At 42.9% G+C, this 21,262-nt stretch overlaps 1 long non-coding RNA gene across 1 annotated transcript; it reads left to right on the top strand.

Annotated features, from left to right (window-relative positions):
• Positions 1-6,586: 6,586 nt before the first annotated feature.
• Positions 6,587-13,023, top strand: LOC128833431 (uncharacterized). Its single transcript, XR_008444232.1, has 4 exons — positions 6,587-6,647; positions 8,272-8,359; positions 10,128-10,254; positions 12,884-13,023. It is a non-coding gene; the product is annotated as an uncharacterized LOC128833431 (long non-coding RNA).
• Positions 13,024-21,262: the final 8,239 nt, after the last annotated feature.

Here is a 21,262-nt window from a genome sequence, read left to right as displayed (position 1 = left end):
TCGGTGACATCAATGTGAGCACTATTCAGTAGGTTTTTAATGTTTTAAACATCAAGGTTCCCATGGAATGTTAACTTGGCCACATTCCATATCTCTGAGGCCTTTCTATTCCTGCTCTGCCTGATTCACACAGTATCTGTCATAAACTATACATGACGCCCAGCACGGTCAAATAAATTTTGCAGCAGGGCAGGTCCCAGAGAAGCACTTTGGAGGGTGAGAGATTTTTCCTACCTACTAAAGATGGAGGACAAGGGCAGGAGGTATGAGGCTGGGAGACCCTTAGGGTTGCAGACTGAGAGCCGGGGAACTTGGCCAGAGTGGCCATGCCAGCAGCTGCTTGTATGCAACTGCCACCCAAATGGTGTCACCCTTCAGAGAGAATTGGATTTTCCCTTCATTCTTTAAAAGTAAGTGATTTATCACCTATGCAATTATGTGTCATTTTAGCTTCAGCTGTGCACAGGGTTTGTGTGGGAGAACAACTGTACCTGGATGTGAGTCATAGTTTTCTGCATGGTAGTTTTTTATAGGCAGCCAGTTCACCTGCTTAGATACAAACGACTATTCACCTTAAAACTCTGTAATAGAATGTTGCAGTAGAGAAAATGAATTCCCTGAGCCGGAGTTAACCAATAACCTCTAACCTCTTCACCCACCACAGAGTGACTGGGCAATTCTTCCTTTTGATTTGAAATCAAACTTCATATTACCCCGTTCTATGGAAAAACATCCACAAATCTGAATCTCTTTTCTTTGTACAGGCGACTTATTTACTGATTGTCTAAGCAGGATCTCCGGGAATGTGGGAGACAGTCACTTGCTTCTAAAATCATCAGATCTTGCTTCAATGGAACCCGGAAGTGTAAAGAACCTACTGAGCTGGAGAAATTCCAGAAGGGAGCTTTGTATCACCATATAAGTTTTGTTCCTCTCCTTTTAATAAAAGCAAGTTGGTTTGAGGTAATCTTGCTGAAGTGTGTGTGTGCTGGTGGGAAGCAAGGGGGCTGTTTCTATCATTTGTCTCCTTGAGAAAGCCATTTAGTTAATTTTTTTTAAATTAAAAACATCCTAAAAACATCCCTATAACATATTAGTTCAACACCTGGATGTTTGCAGACCATGGTCCATGCATCTCTATAAGTTTCAACGGGCTCCTATGGGTAGCTCTCTATGTCTTATAATTCTTATAAATCCTTTCACTTTGTGGTGTCAGAGGGGCTGGGTTCAGTCACAGCTTGACTGTAGGGTGGAGCTCGCTGGCACCTAGACCTTCTCCCCACCTCTGTTCCAAAACCTTATCTTGTACATTGAGGAGAAAAGGGAAATCAAGCTAAACCGCATTCAGGTCTCATGCCTGATTCACTTCCCTGTTACACTAACTGCTGTAAATCAGGAGTGACACCACTGAAGACATCGTAGTTACACTAGCATAAAACTGGCGTAATTCACGTCAGAATCAAGCACAACATTGTCCATAAAAAGATGAGACCCAATTTCCAAAAGGCAAAAGCTTCTGCTGTTTCAATTGGTTACATGATAGCCCACAATTCATTTCTGATCCCATCTTCAAGTTTCCCTGAAACTCACCTCTGCCATTGGACCATAGATCAGAAATCTCAGGCAGATTTTTTAAGAACATAAGAATTTTACCCTTTAGATGTGCGGGAATTACATTTCGAAAATTGATCACAGCATTAATTTGTCTGAGACTGTTGCCATTTTGTGGTTGGCTACATTGTTCTGTCCCTAAAATCCAGCAGGCTGAGCTGTGAGACAGCACGTTCCCACTTGAAGGATGATGCCCAACTAGAGGGAGCATATGTCTGATGCTGCTGTCGTGGAGTGGTCAGGAGTGCCAGTGAAAGACACTTTGGAAAGGTTGCTAGATCATGGGTGATGAGCCCTTGACCTGTCCCCTCCCAAACCGTGCAGAGCTTATCAACTCTGGCGTCCGTGTATGGGTGTCTTTAGACTGGGGCTTGAGGTGTAATTTCCAGCTCAGGTAGATGCACCTGCACTAGTTCTGCTTCAGCTAGTGCACAAAAAGTAGAAATGTAACTATGGCAGCACTAGCGATGGAACTGGCTGGCCAGCTGGTGTGTGATCCCTTCTGAAACCCTACACACATACTCAGGGTGGCTGGACAAAGTTACATCTCTGCCGCCAGTGTAGTCATTCACTTACAGACACTGGCATTAGGAAGAGGTGGGGATTGGGTTGAGAGGATTTGAGCAGCTAGGAGTGGTTGAAGCTGTTCTTAGGGTGTAAGAAGAGTTTGATAGCTCAGGAGGTGGGGTCTAACTCCAGAGGGTGCTCAGAGGCTGTGGGCATGTCAGGTTGAAATTGACTTCTTCTCCAGGTTACATCTCACGTGTCTTGCTGGCTTGAGAGCTTTAGAGCAACACCATGAATTCTACCCCATGCCAAACTCAGTGGGTACATTATCTAGGAAGCTTTCCTGTGTGAGCTGATGTGTATCTTGCCAGACACACCAGACGGCTTCGTGTGATGGAATTATCAAATGTTTGGCTGAGCGGCTCATCATGGCTGTTACGTGTTGGGATTTCAGCTAAACTCTTATCGTGTGAACTCTGACCCCAAAAGGGTGAAATCCTGCTCAGCTCATTCACTCAAGTTTTCTCTCTGGCAACAGGCAGACATCTGGGACAGGCCCCCATCTCAAGGATGCACAAGATGGGATTGAATAAGGCTTTTGGGAGCTCATCCAACCAACTCAAATAGAGGAAACATTTCCCTTTTGTAAACTTGTGCTAGTCTTTTCATAGAAATCATGGACCTGATTCATATCTCCATTATGACAGTGTCACACCAGTGTAACAATGATGGCTTCAGGGGAGTCACTCCTGGTTTACACACACCAGTGTAACCTGTAGCAGACTCATGTTTTAACCCTTAAAACAACTTGGTCTGAATCCTTCTGTTCTCCTCAATGTGGCCTTGTTTTGGGGAATCTTGCTGAGATGACTAGTGTCTCATGTGCACCGTGAAAGGTTTAGAGGTTTGCAGCTGCCATTTTAAGTTCTGTGAGGGGAAACTGATGTAGCCATGTCTGGGTGCTCTGGCACAAGAGAAGGAGTCCTGGGAGTTTGGAGGTTTCAGAGCAGTGGGGAGAGTGTAGGTGCCACACAGCTCTCTGGCAAAGACTACAGACCATATGGTCAGGCTACGACTGAATCCAGCTCTGATAACCACACAAATCTAATGGAATTGTAAAATCTGTACGGAATACATAAAGATCTGCCCACATGAGATCATTGAAGCATACAGAGGGTATTTCATTTTATTTCTAATTTTTAAAAGATAAAAGAAATAGATTTGTAAGGAGATAAACAGCCCCCCACCTCTATCTCCTCCACGCACCACAACACACGTGTACAAGTCTCAGCGATGTGATCTTAAACCAACTTCCTTTATTAAAAAGAGAGTAACAAATCCCCTATGGATGATGCAAGGGCCTCTTTTGCGAATTTCTCCAGCTCACTAATTTCTCTGCCACCCAAATAAACAGTGCTTCTGACTTCCATTGAAGCAGGAGTCAGTGATTTTAGAAGTGAGTGTGTATCTTCCAGATTCCCAGGTATCCTGCCAGGACAATTAACCATGCCTTCACCTATAGAAAGAAAAGAGACACTCAGAGGTTTTGTGGACATCCATAAGAAAGGGGATAGTAAAACATTTGATAACAAATGCAAAACAGAACAGGAATTGCCCAATCCCTGGTTGCTGAGTGCAGATATTGCTGGTTAACTTCATAGCAGGAAATTCAATTTTCCAACGGCATCCTTCAAAATTCCATTAAAAATTCAGTTGAAATTTGAAATTACATATGAAAATTATGACAAAAAGTACACTGTAGAAGAACAACACCCCCATTCTGGTACCATTGTTCTATCAAACACACCTTCGTCCACAAATGAAGAAGGTGATGAATAAGTAACTGTGAGAGAATGCAGAGAAACTCCAATTCTGTCTCAAGACCGACCCTATTTTTGAGATAGTTCCTTGCTAGCAGCCTGGCCTGGTGCTAGCAGGGATCTCTGGGCATGCTCAGTGTATTGGCCAGGAGAGCAAGCCTGCAGCTGGTAACATGGTCACTCTAGCTTACATCCCTGGCTCCCATGCTCCAGGACCAAGGGGCTCCCAGCTTTATAACACCTGCCCCAAGCTGCTGCTCTGGTGTTTCAGTGGGTGTGAAAAATCTCTCACCCTCCCAACTACTTCTCTGCTGTAGCATGAATGTGACCTTGCTGGGTGTCCTTTGCAGTTCATGGCACATCCAGTAGGTAACAAGGAGAATGACAATGTTCAGCCATTGGCCAGGAAAGAGACTGAGACTAATTCTGTAACCTGGTGGTTCGGACACTCACCTGGGAGTGGAGCGGCTCAAGAGCCAGTCCCTGCCCCAATGGCTCGTCAATTATTTATAAAAAGTGGAACAGCTTCAACAGAGCCCTGCACCAAAACCATCCCATGGCTAGGGCACTTCCTGCAGTGCAGGAAGCCCAACGTCAAATCCCTGCTCTACATCAGGCAGTGGGGGAATTGAACCTGGGCTTTCCGCATCCCCAGTGAGACCCTAACCCCTGAGCTTAAAGCTGTAGAGGGATGGGGCACTGCCTCCCTTTCCTCATCTAGCCATTTCAATAACACAATGGGCATTCAATGGCCATTTCAATAACACAACACACAACTGGCTTGAGCCCCCAGCCAGTAATCTGTGACAATTACACGCCACCCCCGGGTGCCTCTAAGAGGCAATACTTCTCCTCTCGCAAGCACAGAGTCTGAGTGTAGAAAAGAAACTTTTAATAAAAGGAGGAAAGTCACCCAGCATTAATTTGGGAAAATGACACAAGCAGGATTCATAAACATAAACCCATGAGCAAACAACCCACCCCAGAGTACCTTGGGCAGAGTCCTTTTGCCTCAGATTCTTAAGTCCAGCAACCTAAAGTTACTTTAACGTACCCCTCCCTTCTCCGCACCCCACTGACAGTTGTTGTCCTTGGTCAGTGCAGACCCAGAATTCAGAGACATATATCTGCAGAGTTCACTTCCCACCGTGGCTGGGGGGAAGGGAAAAAGGCACCTTGCTTGTTCCTCTGCACTGGCCACTTGCTGGGATGTCTTCAGGTCCCACCCCATAACACAGCTATCAGTTATTTTAGCTCTTTGATTTTAGTTGTTACTGGGGGAACCTCACTGCTAATGCACACAGGGCAGTCTCTTACATTGGAAGAGCAGACCTTATGCTTAGACCTGGTTACCAGTGATTTCAGTTCTGTGGTGAGTAACAAGTCTCTCAATTGAGTCTTAATCAGCTCTGTTATTACACAATGGAGAGAGAGAAGGAACCAAATGGTGTCTAGAACCCTTAAGCAGGATGCATACACACCACCAAGTACAAGTACCTGTGCCCGCCCCCTCTCAACTCCACTGGGCTTTGGCACCCATGTCCCCTTCCTAGCAAGTGCTGTTTCATTGAGGGTGAGTCCCTCAGTCAGGGCATGCCAAGCACAGTTCTGCTCCCTTTGATTTACACAAGAAGGATAACTACCCATTATTACCCCTGCCTCAATAACAAAGAGACTGGGGATCCAACACCAGCTAAAACTGATCATTTGGGCAAGAAATCACATCATGCTGAGCTCCTAGGCAGGGTGGGTGTGCCAAGGCCAACAAGGTCAAGGAAATAGTGTCAAGGAACCTCAACTTTAGATGTTGCTACCTGCCCCACCTATAACATCTAACTAATTTTAACAAAGGTAACAAACTATTTGGTTTCTATTAAAGAAGGTGATACATTTCAAGTGAAAATCTGAAGGGTGAACTTAGATAATATCTATGTTATAAGGCCTAAACAACCACAGGGCCTGATTAACCTTAATGTTATCATCAGTAGTATTTTTAATCATATGATGCAATCCCACTAGCTCACAAATAAAATGTAGCAATTACACGACCACTGGTACAGAACCACTTAGAGCAGTATGTCTTAATATTGATTTAATAGTTAGCAGCATTATTAGTATTAAATCAATGAGTCAAATGACTTTGTTGCAGCGTGATGAACTATGAAAAACATACAGAATCATCAAAAAAATGTGAAAGGACTTTACATAAATGGACATTTCTGCCAGTAGCTCAAAGGGCTGACAGAGAAAGTGCCACTTGGAGAAGGACACAGAGTCATGGCAAGTTGGCCAAGGGCCACACCGTAGGGAGGCCTATGGGAAATGGCCTACAGAAGTGTATTGCTGGTCAGAGCTAAACCAGCAGATGTTCGTTATATGTCCCAAGATATTTTGCAAAAACGATTGTGGTCTAATGTGTCTTATACAATCTGGGATGGCACAAGATGTTTTGCACAAAGACCATGAATATTCCAAAGACAGAGTTTCAAGAATTCCAACCTCCAAATTATGGTTGGACATTTCAAATCTTCCCCACAAGCAAAAATCTTTCTGATTGGCCCACAACAGCCAATAAGAAACCAAGCATTCAAAACTGTATAAAACAGGCTGATTGGGTCAAAGCATCAATCCCTGAAGCTCATATAACTGGATGAGAGAGACGGCGAGCAGGACTGTCATCACCTAGCTACTGAGAGTGCCCCCTGTCTGGTAACTACTAAAGTCGCTTCCCTTATAATCCCCCTATTAATTCTTCCTTTAAAGTTCTATCTAGGGAGACGATTGAGAGATCCAGAAAGAGAAGAAGAACACAGCTCTGATAACCCGGCTTGCTCCCCCGGGGCTGTCAGTGCTGGGAAATGTTCAAGCAACACCAAAGAGGCTCCTGTTTCCTGTGGATCCTCCCCGTCTCCTTCCCTCTCTCCTCTGGCCTTCCTCCCTCTTTTCTCTCCAGTCCCCTCTCTGCCTCCCTTGGGGATCTGTCCATGCTCAGGGGGACCAGTTCTGCTTGGCTCCATCCCCTCCTCCTGCTACCTCTGGCTTCTAGCACTAAATTGTCTTGCACATTTGTTTGTCCAGATGCCCAGTTATCCAAAGTTTTGGATGTCGCCCAGACCGGTCAGAGAAAAGGGAGCGTGCTTTAATCGAATGTGGGACATATATGTGTATTTCCCTAATAAACTGAACCTTAATTGTCTAGAAATTAGGCTAGCTCAGAATGTGATTGAGTGTTAAAGTTGCGAAATATTTGTAAAAGGAAATATCTCCTCCTTAGAAGATAGCTGAGAGAGACCCAGAGTGTTTCACAGTTTAGCCTAGAAACTATACACTGTTTGTGTTTGCGAGAAATTGCCGGTTCTTTCACAAAAAGAGGAAGCAGATTTGAATTGGCTGGAAAGCTCAAAATTGTTGCCACTGTTGGAATATTTATTTAACCTTGAATATTTAGTTCAAGTGGCCTAAGAACAAAGAATTTTGGTAACATTCTAAAGAAATTGGAATAGTGATCTACATTATGTGTTTGCGGTTCAATGTGTGAGAACTAATTCAGTTCTTGTTCTTAGTACTTAAAGTAACTTGTCTGATTTTCTAAATTGTAACTTTAGAGCTCTTTGTTAGAACTGCCACAGGCACTCCCATAATTCCGCTGATAAACACCTTTGACTAGAAATGCATAAGAAGCTGCTTAAAAAGGATTCCTAGTTCCATGTTGGTACCAACGTCACCTGCCCAACATAGTACAGAACTAGGGTAAAGTCTGCCTATGTAACATGACTGTGACAAGGTCTTGAATGAGTCAATGTGTTTTATAATTTCCTGGTAAATGGTAACATCACATCATAAATTCATTGTTAAAAATGTCATAAACATGAAAATCCAACCTCCTTCCTTTTGCTTTCTTTAATTTAATCGTTGGTTTCAATTCTCTCTGAAGAAGTGGGCTGTAGTCCACGAAAGCTTATGCTCTAATAAATTTGTTAGTCTCTAAAGTGCCACAAGTACTCCAATTCTATCTTGGTTAATAAAATGTGCGATTGTGCAATAATTCTCCAGTCTCTACTTTGGCTAAGGAAAGAGATTACCACATGAAACCTAATTTAAGACACTGGAATGTTAAAATTACTTACAAGACAAGTGCTTGTAATATGTCTCTTTCTCTGAAATCCTCCTATTCTTTCTATGGAGCTGCATACATAAAAATCATAATTATTAAGAGATTATAGAACACATATGTCATTTGAATTAAAATTATATTTCTAGAACTCAGTATATCTCTATGACCTATAAATATAGGGACTCTATGTCCTCTCTGTCTTGCTATCTCTTCCTCTAGTGACATTGAGTTCCTGGCTGACCTTGAGCCATGAAGATTCTTTACCTGCTCTTTGCTGTTTTCTTTTTGGTGCTCCAGGGTGCACCAGGTAAGATGTAAATGAAAATGAGGGATAATACAGAGGGATATCTGGGAGCTTGTACTAAGGTTGCTTAACACTTTCTATAAGAAACATGTTTCTGGCTTATTTCTTATGAGTTCTAGCATGTCTTCAGTTTGCAGATGATACATAAAATTTGAGACGAATTATTCTGAGGTGAGGGAGGGGTCTTTGCTGCCCCCAGTAAAAATCACTGAGATTTGACTGAATTCTGACCATTAATGGCAAAAATTCCCATAATGTTTTCGTCGGATCTTCCTGAGGCTTGCTGCTGAAAGCACGGCACAATCTACCTCCACTGCATGTATTTCTCCTGAAACAGGCCATCACAGACTTGAACAACCGGATGGGATAAACACAAAATGAATTCATGCCAACCACATTCAACATACATTGGTCTAGGTTATGACAAAATTTATAGGGCTGGAAGCTGGAAGACTGTAACTTACAATCTCACTTCTGCTGCTAGCTAGTGTTAATAATTCTGTGCCTAGCACAACCTATATTATGAACTCAAGCCTCATGTCCCACTGAGAGGTTACACATCTGGGAACAGAACTCAGATCTCTAAAATGGCAGCCGATCATCTCAGTGATTCAGCCCCATTCTATCTAAGAACCTGTCACTACTATGTGCTTGGCTGCTTTTCTAGAAATATCATCATCAGGGTGGGACAGTGTTTTCAGCTGTGACAATGGATCCCTTTTGGTTGCCCAACAACTTCCAACTAAAAATGGTCTAACCTAAATATTCTACAAGCTTTGGTTTCAGAGTAACAGCCGTGTTAGTCTGTATCCGCAAAAAGAAGAACAGAAGTACTTGTGGCACCTTAGAGACTAACAAATTTATTAGAGCATAAGCTTTCGTGGGCTACAGCCCACTTCTTCGGATGCATATAGAATGGAACATATATTGAGGAGATATATATACACACATACAGAGAGCATAAACAGGTGGGAGTTGTCTTACCAACTCTGAGAGGCCAATTAATCTCCTCAATATATGTTCCATTCTATATGCATCCGAAGAAGTGGGCTGTAGTCCACGAAAGCTTATACTCTAATAAATTTGTTAGTCTCTAAGGTGCCACAAGTACTCCTGTTCTTCTTTTTACAAGCTTTGGTGTGCACCATAGGGCTACATTTTCAAAATAACAGGCCCTTCAGGTATAACTAAGGAGTGGCAATTGGTCATCAAGAAACTAGACCTGAGTGAGTCTTCAAAAAAAAAAATCTGCCCAGAGTCTCCCAGACAGGCAGGCATTCAAACCAGAAGGGATTTTTTTCAATCCCTTCTCTTTCAAACAGTTGTAGTCATGCAACCTAGCGCTGAGCCAGTTCAACCCTACGTAGCCAAATTGCATTGATGATACTGCCTGGCACATCCCTGTCAGAGCCTGAGGGAATCACACCCACAGCACCATCCGCTAAAGGAAGATAGAGATGTGGGCAGCTACATGCTTTTCGTTGCTTAAAGGCAGGGGCAGCAAATTTGTCCGTGCTCAGACCTACAATTCTCAACTCTGCAGCTTGAGAACCAGGGCCCCTGTTTAATTACCTCACTCTGTTCCCTTCTTAGAGTCAGCCACAGAATGAGCATCGAACTACACCCATTTAAGAAGTAGTACTAAAGCTGGGGATAATTGGGCTATCTTGGCCAGGTGTAAGTGAATGAGAAATACCTGGCATCCTGGAATTACAGCTCTTATTTACTCTGCTCTGCAGAATGATGATTCAGACTCTTTTCCTTTCTGCAGAATTCTCCCAGGCTCAGAATTTCAATATCAACTGCATACGCAAGGGGGGTTTCTGTTTCTTTTGGAGATGTCCCCAGAATTGGAAACTCATTGGATTTTGCTCCAACGGGTACGTTTGCTGTATAAGGTAAGTTCAGTTTTCCACAAGGCAGACATTGCAGTGTGAACAGAAATATGTTCCTCTCCTTCTTACATCCAAGCTGTTGTTTAATGCTCTTGGAGGCTCCGCACACATGGCCCAGCCCACAGGCCAAAGAGTCTTCAAGCCACATCTGTGCTGCCCACATGGGCCACCTGGGGACTGGAATGGCCCCAATATGTAAGAGAACCACTCCTCTGGCTGCTCTTACATACAGCAGCGTTACCCAGGCTGCCTGTGGGACACGCCACAGCCTGGAGCAGCCCAGATTCTCTGCAGTGCTCAGTGCTACAGGGATTGCCCCCAGAGACCTGACAGCCTCCACCAACATCTCCAGCACCACCCCAGCTCCAGTGTTTGCAACAGGGACCGCATAGCCCTATTATCGCAGCCATGTGCTGCTCATGTTTTGGGAGAATCCCCCCTGAATCCCTTTATGGTTCTTTTACATCCTCCATGTGCTCCTGATGCTTCAGACATGGGCAGGGGCTGGGGCCCAAACACCCCATTGTCTACATTGCTTTTATATTTTAGAATAGGGAATTCAAGTAGGAGTGAGTGCACAGACTGCATCTACTCTATATCGGTCTGAGGGGAAGTGAAGGCAACAATTAGAAATAAAACAATATCTGTAACAACAGATCTGTTTCCCCTGAAACAGGGGAAATAGATAACAGTCAATCTAAAATTAGAATTGATGAAGTTTAGCCATATGAGAGGGGAAGCCTAGCACATCAGGGAAGAACCTGTGGGTGATAGGGCTAAGGACAAGAAGGCATTTTTTAAAAATATCAGGAAGGAAAGAAATCCTAACAATGGTACGGTCCCATTCATAGGCGGTGATAAAATTGTTAGTAACGAGGCAGAAAAAGGCAGAAGCTTTCACTAAATATCTCGGTGCTGTATTTGGAAAGAGACAGTTTGATGTACTGATATTACGTGAGGATGGTGACTACTATCTCTGCATGAGTCAATAAGGAAGATGTTAAATAACATCTACTAGGGATAGATACTTTTAAATCAGCAGACCTGGATAACTTCCATTCGAGAATCCTCAAAGAATTGGGTAACGACATCTCTCTTCCATTGATCATTGTTAATGAATTTTGGAATGTTGGGGAGATTCCAGAAGACTAGAAGAGTGTTAATATTCTGCCAATAGGTAACAAGGGTAGGTGGGATGATTTGGGTAAGGATTAGCCTGACATCAATTCCCGGCAAAATGAAATGGAAAACTGACTCAATCAATCAATAATTAAAGATTCAGAATATAGTTAACATCACTCAGCAGGGCTTTTAGGACATTAGAACTTGATAAGCAAACCTAGTTTACTTTTAGATGACATTACCTGTTTAGTTGAGAAAGGTAACTGTGTAGGTGTAACAATTATTATTCCACAGAGTTTGACTTAGCATTGCACAAGTTTCTGATTAAAAACCTACCACCATACAACCTCATTAAAGCACACATATAATAGCATGTACAACCTAAAATAGTTGTCAATGGGGAATCATCATTGGATGTGGGTGTCTCCAGTGACTGGATTAAAGTGCACAAGTGCAGTCACAGAGCGATAATACCAGGTTCTCAAGGACTCTTTAATCTAGCAGAGAAGGCAGAACAAGAACCAATGGCTGAAAGCTGAAGCCAGACAATTTCAAGTCAGAAATAAGACACAGATTTTTAACAGTGAGAGTGACTTACCATTGGAACAAACGGCCAAAGGAATTAGTGTATTCTCCATCTCTTGGTATCTTCAAATCAAGGCTGGATGCCTTTCTGGAAGATAATCGCGGTATACAAGTTTTGGGGCTGAATACAGCTGTAACTGGGGGCAATTCTAGGGCAAGATGATCAAATGGTCCCTTCTGGCCTTAGAACCTGTGAAATTCTGTGAGCAAAATGGCTGCTGTCTGCAGAGACTCCATATTTATAAGGCTTTAAAGCTGTAACACGACAGCTTTATGAGGAAGAAAAATCTAAGAATTTGGAAGTTACTGGCACCTCAGGGTGGATGTAAGTTTGTTTGTGTGCAGGGAAGGTAAAAAAATAAATAAGGTGAAGTATTTTCAAACTAGTTAATTCAAAACTGGCAGGACATTGTAACCAGACATGTGACTTGTCCTCACTCAAGGATCCTTCCTGATAAATTCATTAAAATTGCAGACAGACCAGCACAGTGCAGCATTTCACAACAACTGTACCTGGATGTGAGTCGTGCCTTTGTGCAGTATAGATTTTATAGGCAGCCAGTTCACCTGTTTAGATATATATGACTATTCCCCTTAAAACTATGTAATAGAATGTTGCACTAGAGAAAATGTATTCTGTGTGCCAGAGTTAACCAGGAACATCTCCACCCACCCAAGGTGAATGGGAAATTCCTCCTTTTGATTTAAAATCCACCTTCATATTAGCTCTTTTCTATGGAAAAACATCCACAAATGACTTGCATCTGAAGAAGTGAGGTTCTTACCCACGAAAGCTTATGCTCCCAGTACTTCTGTTAGTCTCAAAGGTGCCACAGGACCCTCTGTTGCTTTTTACAGATTCAGACTAACACGGCTACCCCTCGGATACATAATCCACAAATCCGATTCTCTTTTCTTTGTACAGGTGAATTAGTGACTAATTGTCTAAGCAGGATCTCCGGGAATCTGGCAGACAGCCACTTGCTTCTAAAATCATCAGATCCTGCTTCAATGGAACCCTGAAGTGCTGTTTAACTGGGCTGTAAAGAACCTTGTAATAAAAGCAAGTTGGTTTGAGATAATCGTGCTGAAGTGTGTGTGTGTTGGTGGGAGGCAAGGGGGCTGTTTCCATCATTTGTCCCCTTGAGAAAGCCATTTAGTTTATTTTTTAAAAATTAAATATAAAACATCCTAAAAACATCCCTATCACATGTGGGTGTTTGCAGACCATGGTCCACACATCTGTAGGTTTCAATGGGCTCCTTTGGGTAGTTCCCTATTTCATAGAATTCTTACAAATCCTTTCACTCTGTGGTATCAGAGGGGCTGGGTTCAGTCACAGTTTGGCTGTACAGTGGAGCTCCATGGCACCTAGACCCTCTCCCCACCTCTGTTCCAAAACCTTGTCTTCTGCACTGAGGAGAAAAGGGAAATCACGCCAAACTGCATTCAGGTCTCATGCCTGATTCTCTTCCCTGTTACACTGACTACTGTAAATCAGGAGAAACTCCACAGAAGCCCTCAGAGTTATGCTAGCATAAAATTGGTATAATTCACATCAGAATCAAGCACAGCATTGTCCATAAAAAGATGAGAACTAATTTCCAAAAGGTAAAGGTTTCTGCTATTTCAATTGGTTACATGATATCCCACAATTCATTTCTGATCCCATCTTCAAGTTTCCCTGAAACTCACCTCTGCCATTGGACCATAGATCAGAAATCTCAGGCAGATTTTTTTATGCCTTTAGATGTGCAGGAATTACATTTTGAAAACTGATCACTGCTTTAATTCATCTGAGACTGTCGCCATTCTGTGGTTGTCTACATTGTTCTGTCACTAAAATCCAGCAGGCTGCACTGTGAGACAGCAGGTTCCTACTTGAAGAAAGATGTCAACTAGAAGGAGCGTCTTTCTGATGCTGCTGTTGTGCAGGGGTTGAGAGTCAGGAGTGCCAGTGAAAGACACTTTGGAAAGGTTGCTAGATCATGGGTGATGAGCGCTTGACCTCTCCTCTCCCCTAGGGTCCCATGTGCACAGTGAAAGGTTTAGAGGTTTGCGGCTGCCATTTTAAGTGCTGCAAGTGCAAATTGAGGATGACATAGCAGAGTGTAACCGCAAGGTGTCTACGTTATGCTCTGTTGCCCTGAGTCCAGGACATCATGTACAAATAGACTCTTCATTATCATTCAGTTGGGCAGGTTAAAGAAGAGCTGTGATTTTTTCTTTAACTGGACGTAGCTGTGTTTTCACAAAACTATCTCCTCCCTTGGTGTTCACACCCCAACTGCTAGCAGAGCACCTCAACCTCCCTGATTGAACTAACCTCGTTATCTCCATACTGATTTATACCTGCCTCTGGAGATTTCCATTACTTGCATCTGAAGAAGTGAGGTTCTTACCCACGAAAGCTTATGCTCCCAATACTTCTGTTAGTATTGGTGCCACAGGACCCTCTGTTGCTTTTTACAGATTCAGACTAACACGGCTACCCCTCTGATACTTGATTCCCAGCTGGGTAACCTCTCAGTGGGGAATGAGGCCTGGCTTTATAATTCGAGTTGTGGAGGCCACGGAACAGAATAATTACCACTAATCAGCAGAAGAAGATACATTTTAAGTCATGGTCTCCTGGCTCCCAGCCGAGTGTACCTTCCCCGGGAGAAAGGGTATTTTGAAAGGATTTGGCCTGACTTTATTTTGTCTGTGTCCCATTTGGATGTTCTGTTCTGTGTGGCCTGTGATATGAAGATAGAATGTCGGGTGGTTTAAGCAGCAAGCCGTAGCAAGATCCAGTGAGGAAAACACCAAGGGGAAATGGTGACGTGTCCAAATTCAATCTAATCTGAATGGATTTTCAGGAAGGTAGCAGAGTCACCTCCCTGACCTCAGGACTATTCCCCTGCCAAATTTCATACATCTATTCCAAACAATGGAAGTGCTAGAGCTCAGAAGTAAAATAATCAGAAAAAAATGTTTATAATGGAAGTGTTGGGTATCCTTAGAATAGATTCTGAGATGTTCTTCTGTATTGGCCCTTATTTTCAATTATATCTTATAGAAGCACCCTGTAACTCCAAGAAGACAACAGCAAAGAGCAGGTAAAGGATCTTCATGGCTGGAGGTCAGCCTGGAACTCAGTGTCAGTGGAGAGAAGAGACACCAAGACAGACAGGAGACAGAATCCGTGTATTTAAAGGAAACTGGAAATTGTGATATGCTGAACTCTAGAAATATTGTTTTAATCCAAATAACATTTATAATATATCTGTTCTGCAATTTCTTAACGATTATTATCTAGACAGCACAATAGATGTCCTAGGAGCATGTCACAGGGAAGGCAATGATGTGAAGGGAGATATATTTTTAAAACCGATGTTTTGCAAGTCATTTTAATTTACCAGTTACATACATGAGGTTTCTCATGGTCCTTTGGATCTCTGTTCCATTGCCAAAGTACAGTCTGGAGAATTATTTCAGGGTTATGAGTTTTATTAGCCACAATAGAACAAAGTAATTTGATGCATTTTTGGTTGACCACAAGTAATATTGATAATTATTGGAGTATGAGATAAAATAACTCTGCCCTCTGTACACCAACCTGATTATTGTCTATACTTCCTTTGATTGTTAGAAAGAAGGCTACATACATTATGAGATCTCTTTGGAACTGACCATCCAACAGATAATAGGCCAAGTGTCCTACAGGCCTTATAATATTTCAGTGGGATTCACTTTAGAAATTTTCACGTTTCCTCAGATTCATAACATATAAATTGAGGGTATCACATTCCTTATTGTAAAATAATGCCTTGTTATAACTTTGTTAATGATTAATTATATATATATAATTTCTATTTAAAATACACAACAGTGTCCAAAATGCTTACAATATTTCTTATAATGAGGACAATGAAATTTCCTCAGACAGCAGGGCTCTGTTGCTGAACATTCAAGATAGAAAATTATAATCTATTTAGTTTCTAAAATTGTACATTATGTTGCCATAACAAGTAAGAGTTGATCTTCCTGTGTCTCTATTATGAAATTCTAGGCATAAAGCAAATAATGCAGAAGAAACTGATAAAAGATGAAGTTACTTCACAATTTAGGAAGAGTTTGCAGTTAGCTTAGCTAGCAACTGTTGCTATTACTCAATCTAACTCCTCTGTGAACCACAGACGCTGCATCTCATATTTGAGATGTTTTAAGAACTTAGGCCAAAATGATTCCAAGGATTCTGGCCTATGCCTGGATGTATATGACATTATTATTAATAATAAATATTATATGTTGTGTGTCACCATTACAGCTGACAAACCCCTGTTTGGAGGCAAATTATAATCTAGAGTGAAATACTGTCCGCATGGAAGTCAATGATAGTTTTCTTATTCACTTCCATGGGCCCAGAATCACATCCTGAACTTCTCTACCAATTAAACATCATCATCCTGGTAGAAAATGTATTTAAGTGAATGGAAAGAGTCCCTTTGACTGCAGTGAGCTTTGGATGAGACCCCATTGCGCAGAAATGCCAAGATAGAGAGGTAACAGAGAGGCCCTGTATTTATAGTGCTGGGAATTGTGATACATTGAGCTGAAGAAATCTTGTTTTGATCCATGTGATATTTAAAATATGTTTGCTTCAATCTGTTAATAATAGTGATTATTATCTATACTGCAGCAGAGTATGTTAGAATGTGAGAGAAATGAAATTTACATGTGCCTGCTGCCTTGAGGAAGTTACAATATGAATATTTACACCTGGCAAACATCTACAGCTTGGTCCAAAACCCTTTGTAGTCAATTAAAATGGTCCCACTGGCATCAATAATTTTAGGAAAGGCCCCTAGTGCAGACTAAAATTCCAGCAAAAAGCTCTTGCTGGAAAGTGAGTTGGAAGAAGGAGTTTTGTGTATCAGTTTTATACCATTTTTATCAAGGGGGAAGGGGTTGTTTGTTGTTTCTTTTTTTGTTTTGGTTTGTTTTTTTTTTCTGTTTTTATGCATGTAAACAATAACAAGATTTCCTATCCTTTTAAAAACTGAAAAGAAAGTTCATGATGAAGCCAGAACAGAAACCAAAAAAGGGCTTTGCTGCATGGGAAATGTAGTGGCATAATTCTACTAGTATAATTCTACTGCTATAGTGACACTGATACTACACCCTGTGTAGATACTGTCATTCCCCAGCAAAAGGGCCTTTTCCTGGTCTAGTATCAGAGGGGTAGCCGTGTTAGTCTGAATCTGTAAAAAGCAACAGAGGGTCCTGTGGCACCTTTAAGACTAACAGAAGTATTGGGAGCATAAGCTTTCGTGGGTAAGAACCTCACTTCTTCAGATGCAAGTAATGGAAATCTCCAGAGGCAGGTATAAATCAGTGATTTTCCTGGTCTAGTTATGTCCCTCTGGAAGGGGTATAAGGCAAATTAGAAAAAGGCACTCTTATTGCAGAATAAGTGTCCCTATAAGGATTTATATCAGTGTTACTATAGCAGTAGAATTATACCAGTATAGATATTCCAGTAAATTTCTCCATATAGACTAGCCCTTATATTCTTTAAGCAAGAACGAGAGATCTAGGGACCCAGCCTGGCCTTAGGCCAGGTCTATTCATAAAATGTAGGTTGACCTAGGTACGTCGCTCCAGGGTGAGAAAAATTCACACACCAGAGCAACACAGTTAAGCCAACCTGAACCCCAGTGTAGACGTGGTAGGAATTCTTCTGTAGAACTAGCTACCTCCTCTCACAGAGGAGGAGTTACTACAGGGATGGAAGAATCTCTTCCATTGCTGAGTCAGTGGCCACACTACGGTGCTACAGCAGTGCAGCTCTTTTCATCTTCTCAGGGAAACTCTCTTTTCTTAAAGGCTGATCCTCCATGTGTGTGCCTGAGTCCAGCTACCATACTGATCAGGGCTTTGTTGTTAGAGGTCCTAGGTGCAAAGTCTTCCTTTGCCTGAGATTGCCAGTCTGGGAAAAACAAGCCAGACCATCTAAAGGTATCCACCAGGATGGTAGTTCCATTGTTTGGCCTTCAGACCCATGCAGTCTTAATGGCTTGAAGTCACAGGCCTTGTGGCTGTGGGTAGTGTGCTGAGACTGTCTTCTCCCCCTGATATTGCCACCCTCCATCCTAGGAATCCTAGGCAGACATGTTGGAGTTCAGATCAATGTTCATTACCAGGCACCCCCATATTCATCTCCATGGAGTTTGAAACTTGTGCTCACTCGAGGTCCAGGTAGGATAAATGGGGGAGACCAGCTATATCTCTGCTAGGGGTCAAATTTACATCTAGGGAAAGAGATCTGCTAGTTTTTAAGGCCTAGACTCTACCATGTTTACGTTAAGCATCTCCTTACTTCATGTTTTCGTATTGCTATTGATGGCACAACTCACAGAACAAGAATTACTCAGTGTGAGGGAAGGTGGCAGGGTCTGGGTCTGTCTCTGGTCATTGTGCCCTGTGCATTTCTTGTGCTGCCATTGTGGCTCTGGGAGCAACCCTAGCAAATCCCAAGGTGTCCAAGCAGAGTGGATGCCGTGAGCCACCAAATTCATATCCTCCACGTCGCAGCTTATTATGGCATGAGCCTGCAGTGACACGACTGGTGCAGCGAGCACTGATTGGACGTTAGGAATAGCCCATTACTTCCTGCTGGCTCCTGCTCACCGTGCAGAGAATAGACACAAGCAGAAGGAAATTCCTTCTAACCAGGGTTTGGAACCAACAAAATTTGAACCCCACCACTAAGCTTCCAACCTCAAGGAGGAGGGATCACTCAGTGGTTTGAGCATTGGCCTCCTAAACTCAGGGTTATGAGCTCAGTCCTTGAGGAGGCCCACTTAGGAACCTGGGGGAAAAACAAAACTGTCAGGGATAGTACTTGGTCCTACTAGTGAAGGCAGGGGAGTAGACTCAAGATCCCTTCCAGTTCTATGAAATAGGCATATCTCCACATATTTTATTTATAACCTTCCTTCTCATAGTCAGATTCCCCTCCCCCTTATCACCCTGAGTCCCTCTCTCCTGTTTCTTCTCAGCAGGCCTTTTACATCCCCTCGTCCAGCTCCAGCTGGGCTGTCCCCAAAAGTCTTTCAAAATAAAGTTTCTCAAACCCCAAATCTTCATAGCAAAAGTCCCTCCTCCCAGTTTTCCTGTGCAGGGTGGGCTGGGGGTGTTCATCCCTCTTCCACAGCCTGGAAAGGAGACTCTTAGTCACCCCATTTCCTATAGGGAAAGGAAGAGAGGAAGAAAATATCAGGACACTAGGGGAGGGGGGTCTGCCGGCAGAGCAAAAAAAAAAAGACGACCCTGGTCTGCTAGTGTAGTCCTATCAGGACGTCTGGTCACCCTAATTTCCTATAGGAGAGTTGCCACGCCATTGGCAATAGACCTTCTCTCTTTCTCCACCCCATCCCAGTGACAACAGGGAGCGTTTGTGCTGGTCTTCCCTCCCCAGGGTGTGTCTTGATTTGTTAGACATACCTGAGTTAGCTTTATCTAGCTTGCTGGAATAACAATAGCTGTGAATCCATGGCTGTTTGGGTAGCAGCAAGAGCTGTACAAATGACTCGGAACTCTGGGGATGTACCTGAGTTGCTAGCCTGTGCTTTCATGGCATTGCTGCTACTGGACCTCAGCTGGCTAGATCAAAGCTAGTTCGGGTGTGTGTCCGTGTGCTGCAGTTACCCCTCCGATTGCAGGGCAGACGTATCCTGAGAGTGGGAGACTTGTGAAATTCCAAACCCAGGACAGGTCAGTGCCCAAGGCCTAATGCCTGAGTGGGACACTCAGAGACTATCAAGGGGACAGAGATGCAAGCAGCTCTGTATCTTGACATCCATCACAGAACCCTTCACATTTTTCTTACATCAACAATTTGAGTCTTTACTTTTGACTATTATTGTTAAGACTGAGGGTTTGACATGGAGTCATGTCAAGTTGGCCAAGCAGCACAATGCAGGGCGGCCACCATGAAGTGGCCTGCAGAAGTAAGTTGCTGATCTGAGCTAAACCGGTGTTTTGCACAAAGGCCTAACGTGTCTTACACAAGCTGGGATGGCACAAGATGTTTTGCACAAAGACCATGGAATTTTCCACAGAGTTGCAAGAATTCCAACATTCAAATTGTGGTTGGATATTTCAAATCTGCCCCAGAAGCAGGAGTCACCTTCTGATTGGTCGACAGCAGCCTTGCCAGGAAGAAACCAAGCCTTCAGAAACTGTATAAAACAGGCAGTTTTGGTCAAAGTGTCACTCCCTGAAGCTAAAATATCTGAGCAAGAGAGACAGTCATCACCTGGCTACTGAGAGCGCCCTTGTCCGGTAACTATTATAGCCACCTTTCTTGTAATCATCCTGTTAACTCTTCCTTTAAAATACTGTCTAGCGAGATGGCTGCTAGATCCAGAAAGAGAAAAGGAACACAGTTGTCACAACTTCTTGAGTGAGTGAACTACCTGAATGAACTTTCTAGGTGTCTCAAGAAACCACCTGGGGTTGAGCTGGAGAACATGCCTTCATGCCTGTTTGAATGAAAAAGTAGTCAAGCTACACATGTTAAGTTCATCCCAAGGACACATTAGTTATTTTAAAGCGACCTGAGTTAAAATCATCTACAGGATAATTCCAGTTATCTAAAGTCCCTTTATCTGGAAATCCTATTTATCCAAAGACAGTGTGTGTGTGTCCTGTAGTCCTGTGGTAGTTAATCACCACTGATTTACGAACATGAAGGCTGTGGGAGGATTTCCAGTTTTAGGAATGAGGACAGTCAAAAAAAGAGGGAAGAATGAGAGAGAAGCTAGAGGAGGAGAGAAAAAATGGGGGAGACTGAGAAAGAGCCGACATAAAAGAAAGAAAATAAATGAAGTTGAAGACTGAAAGGAGAAGGTTTCAGGGAGAAAAAGGACAGGCAGATACAGAGGAGGAGTTAAGGAAAATAGAATGGGGGGCAGAAGGGCAGGGAATGAAGGGAGGCAGAGAGGAGGATGGAGGTGAGAAAAGGGGAAGGAAAGAAGGAGAGATACAGGAAGAGAGGGAGAAGTTACAAGAGACAGGAGCCTGGTTGTTGCTGCTTGAGCACTTCCAAGCACTGTCAGCCCTGGGCTCCGCAAGCACCAGCACAAATAGCGAGGGGTGGGACCAGGTCCATCTTTCAGCGCTGTCACTGCTGGGAAATTTCTTAAACAAGATCAACTAATGACCTTTATTCTCCTTTCTGTGATTTATTTGCTTTAAGTGCTGTCTCAAAGCATATAAAATATGTAAAGGTGCAAAAATTCCCCACTCTACACTT

This window comes from Malaclemys terrapin, chromosome 3 (assembly GCF_027887155.1).
Source record: "Malaclemys terrapin pileata isolate rMalTer1 chromosome 3, rMalTer1.hap1, whole genome shotgun sequence".
Classification (NCBI taxonomy): Eukaryota; Metazoa; Chordata; order Testudines; family Emydidae; genus Malaclemys; species Malaclemys terrapin.
This window is presented reverse-complemented; position numbering and strand designations above follow the sequence as displayed.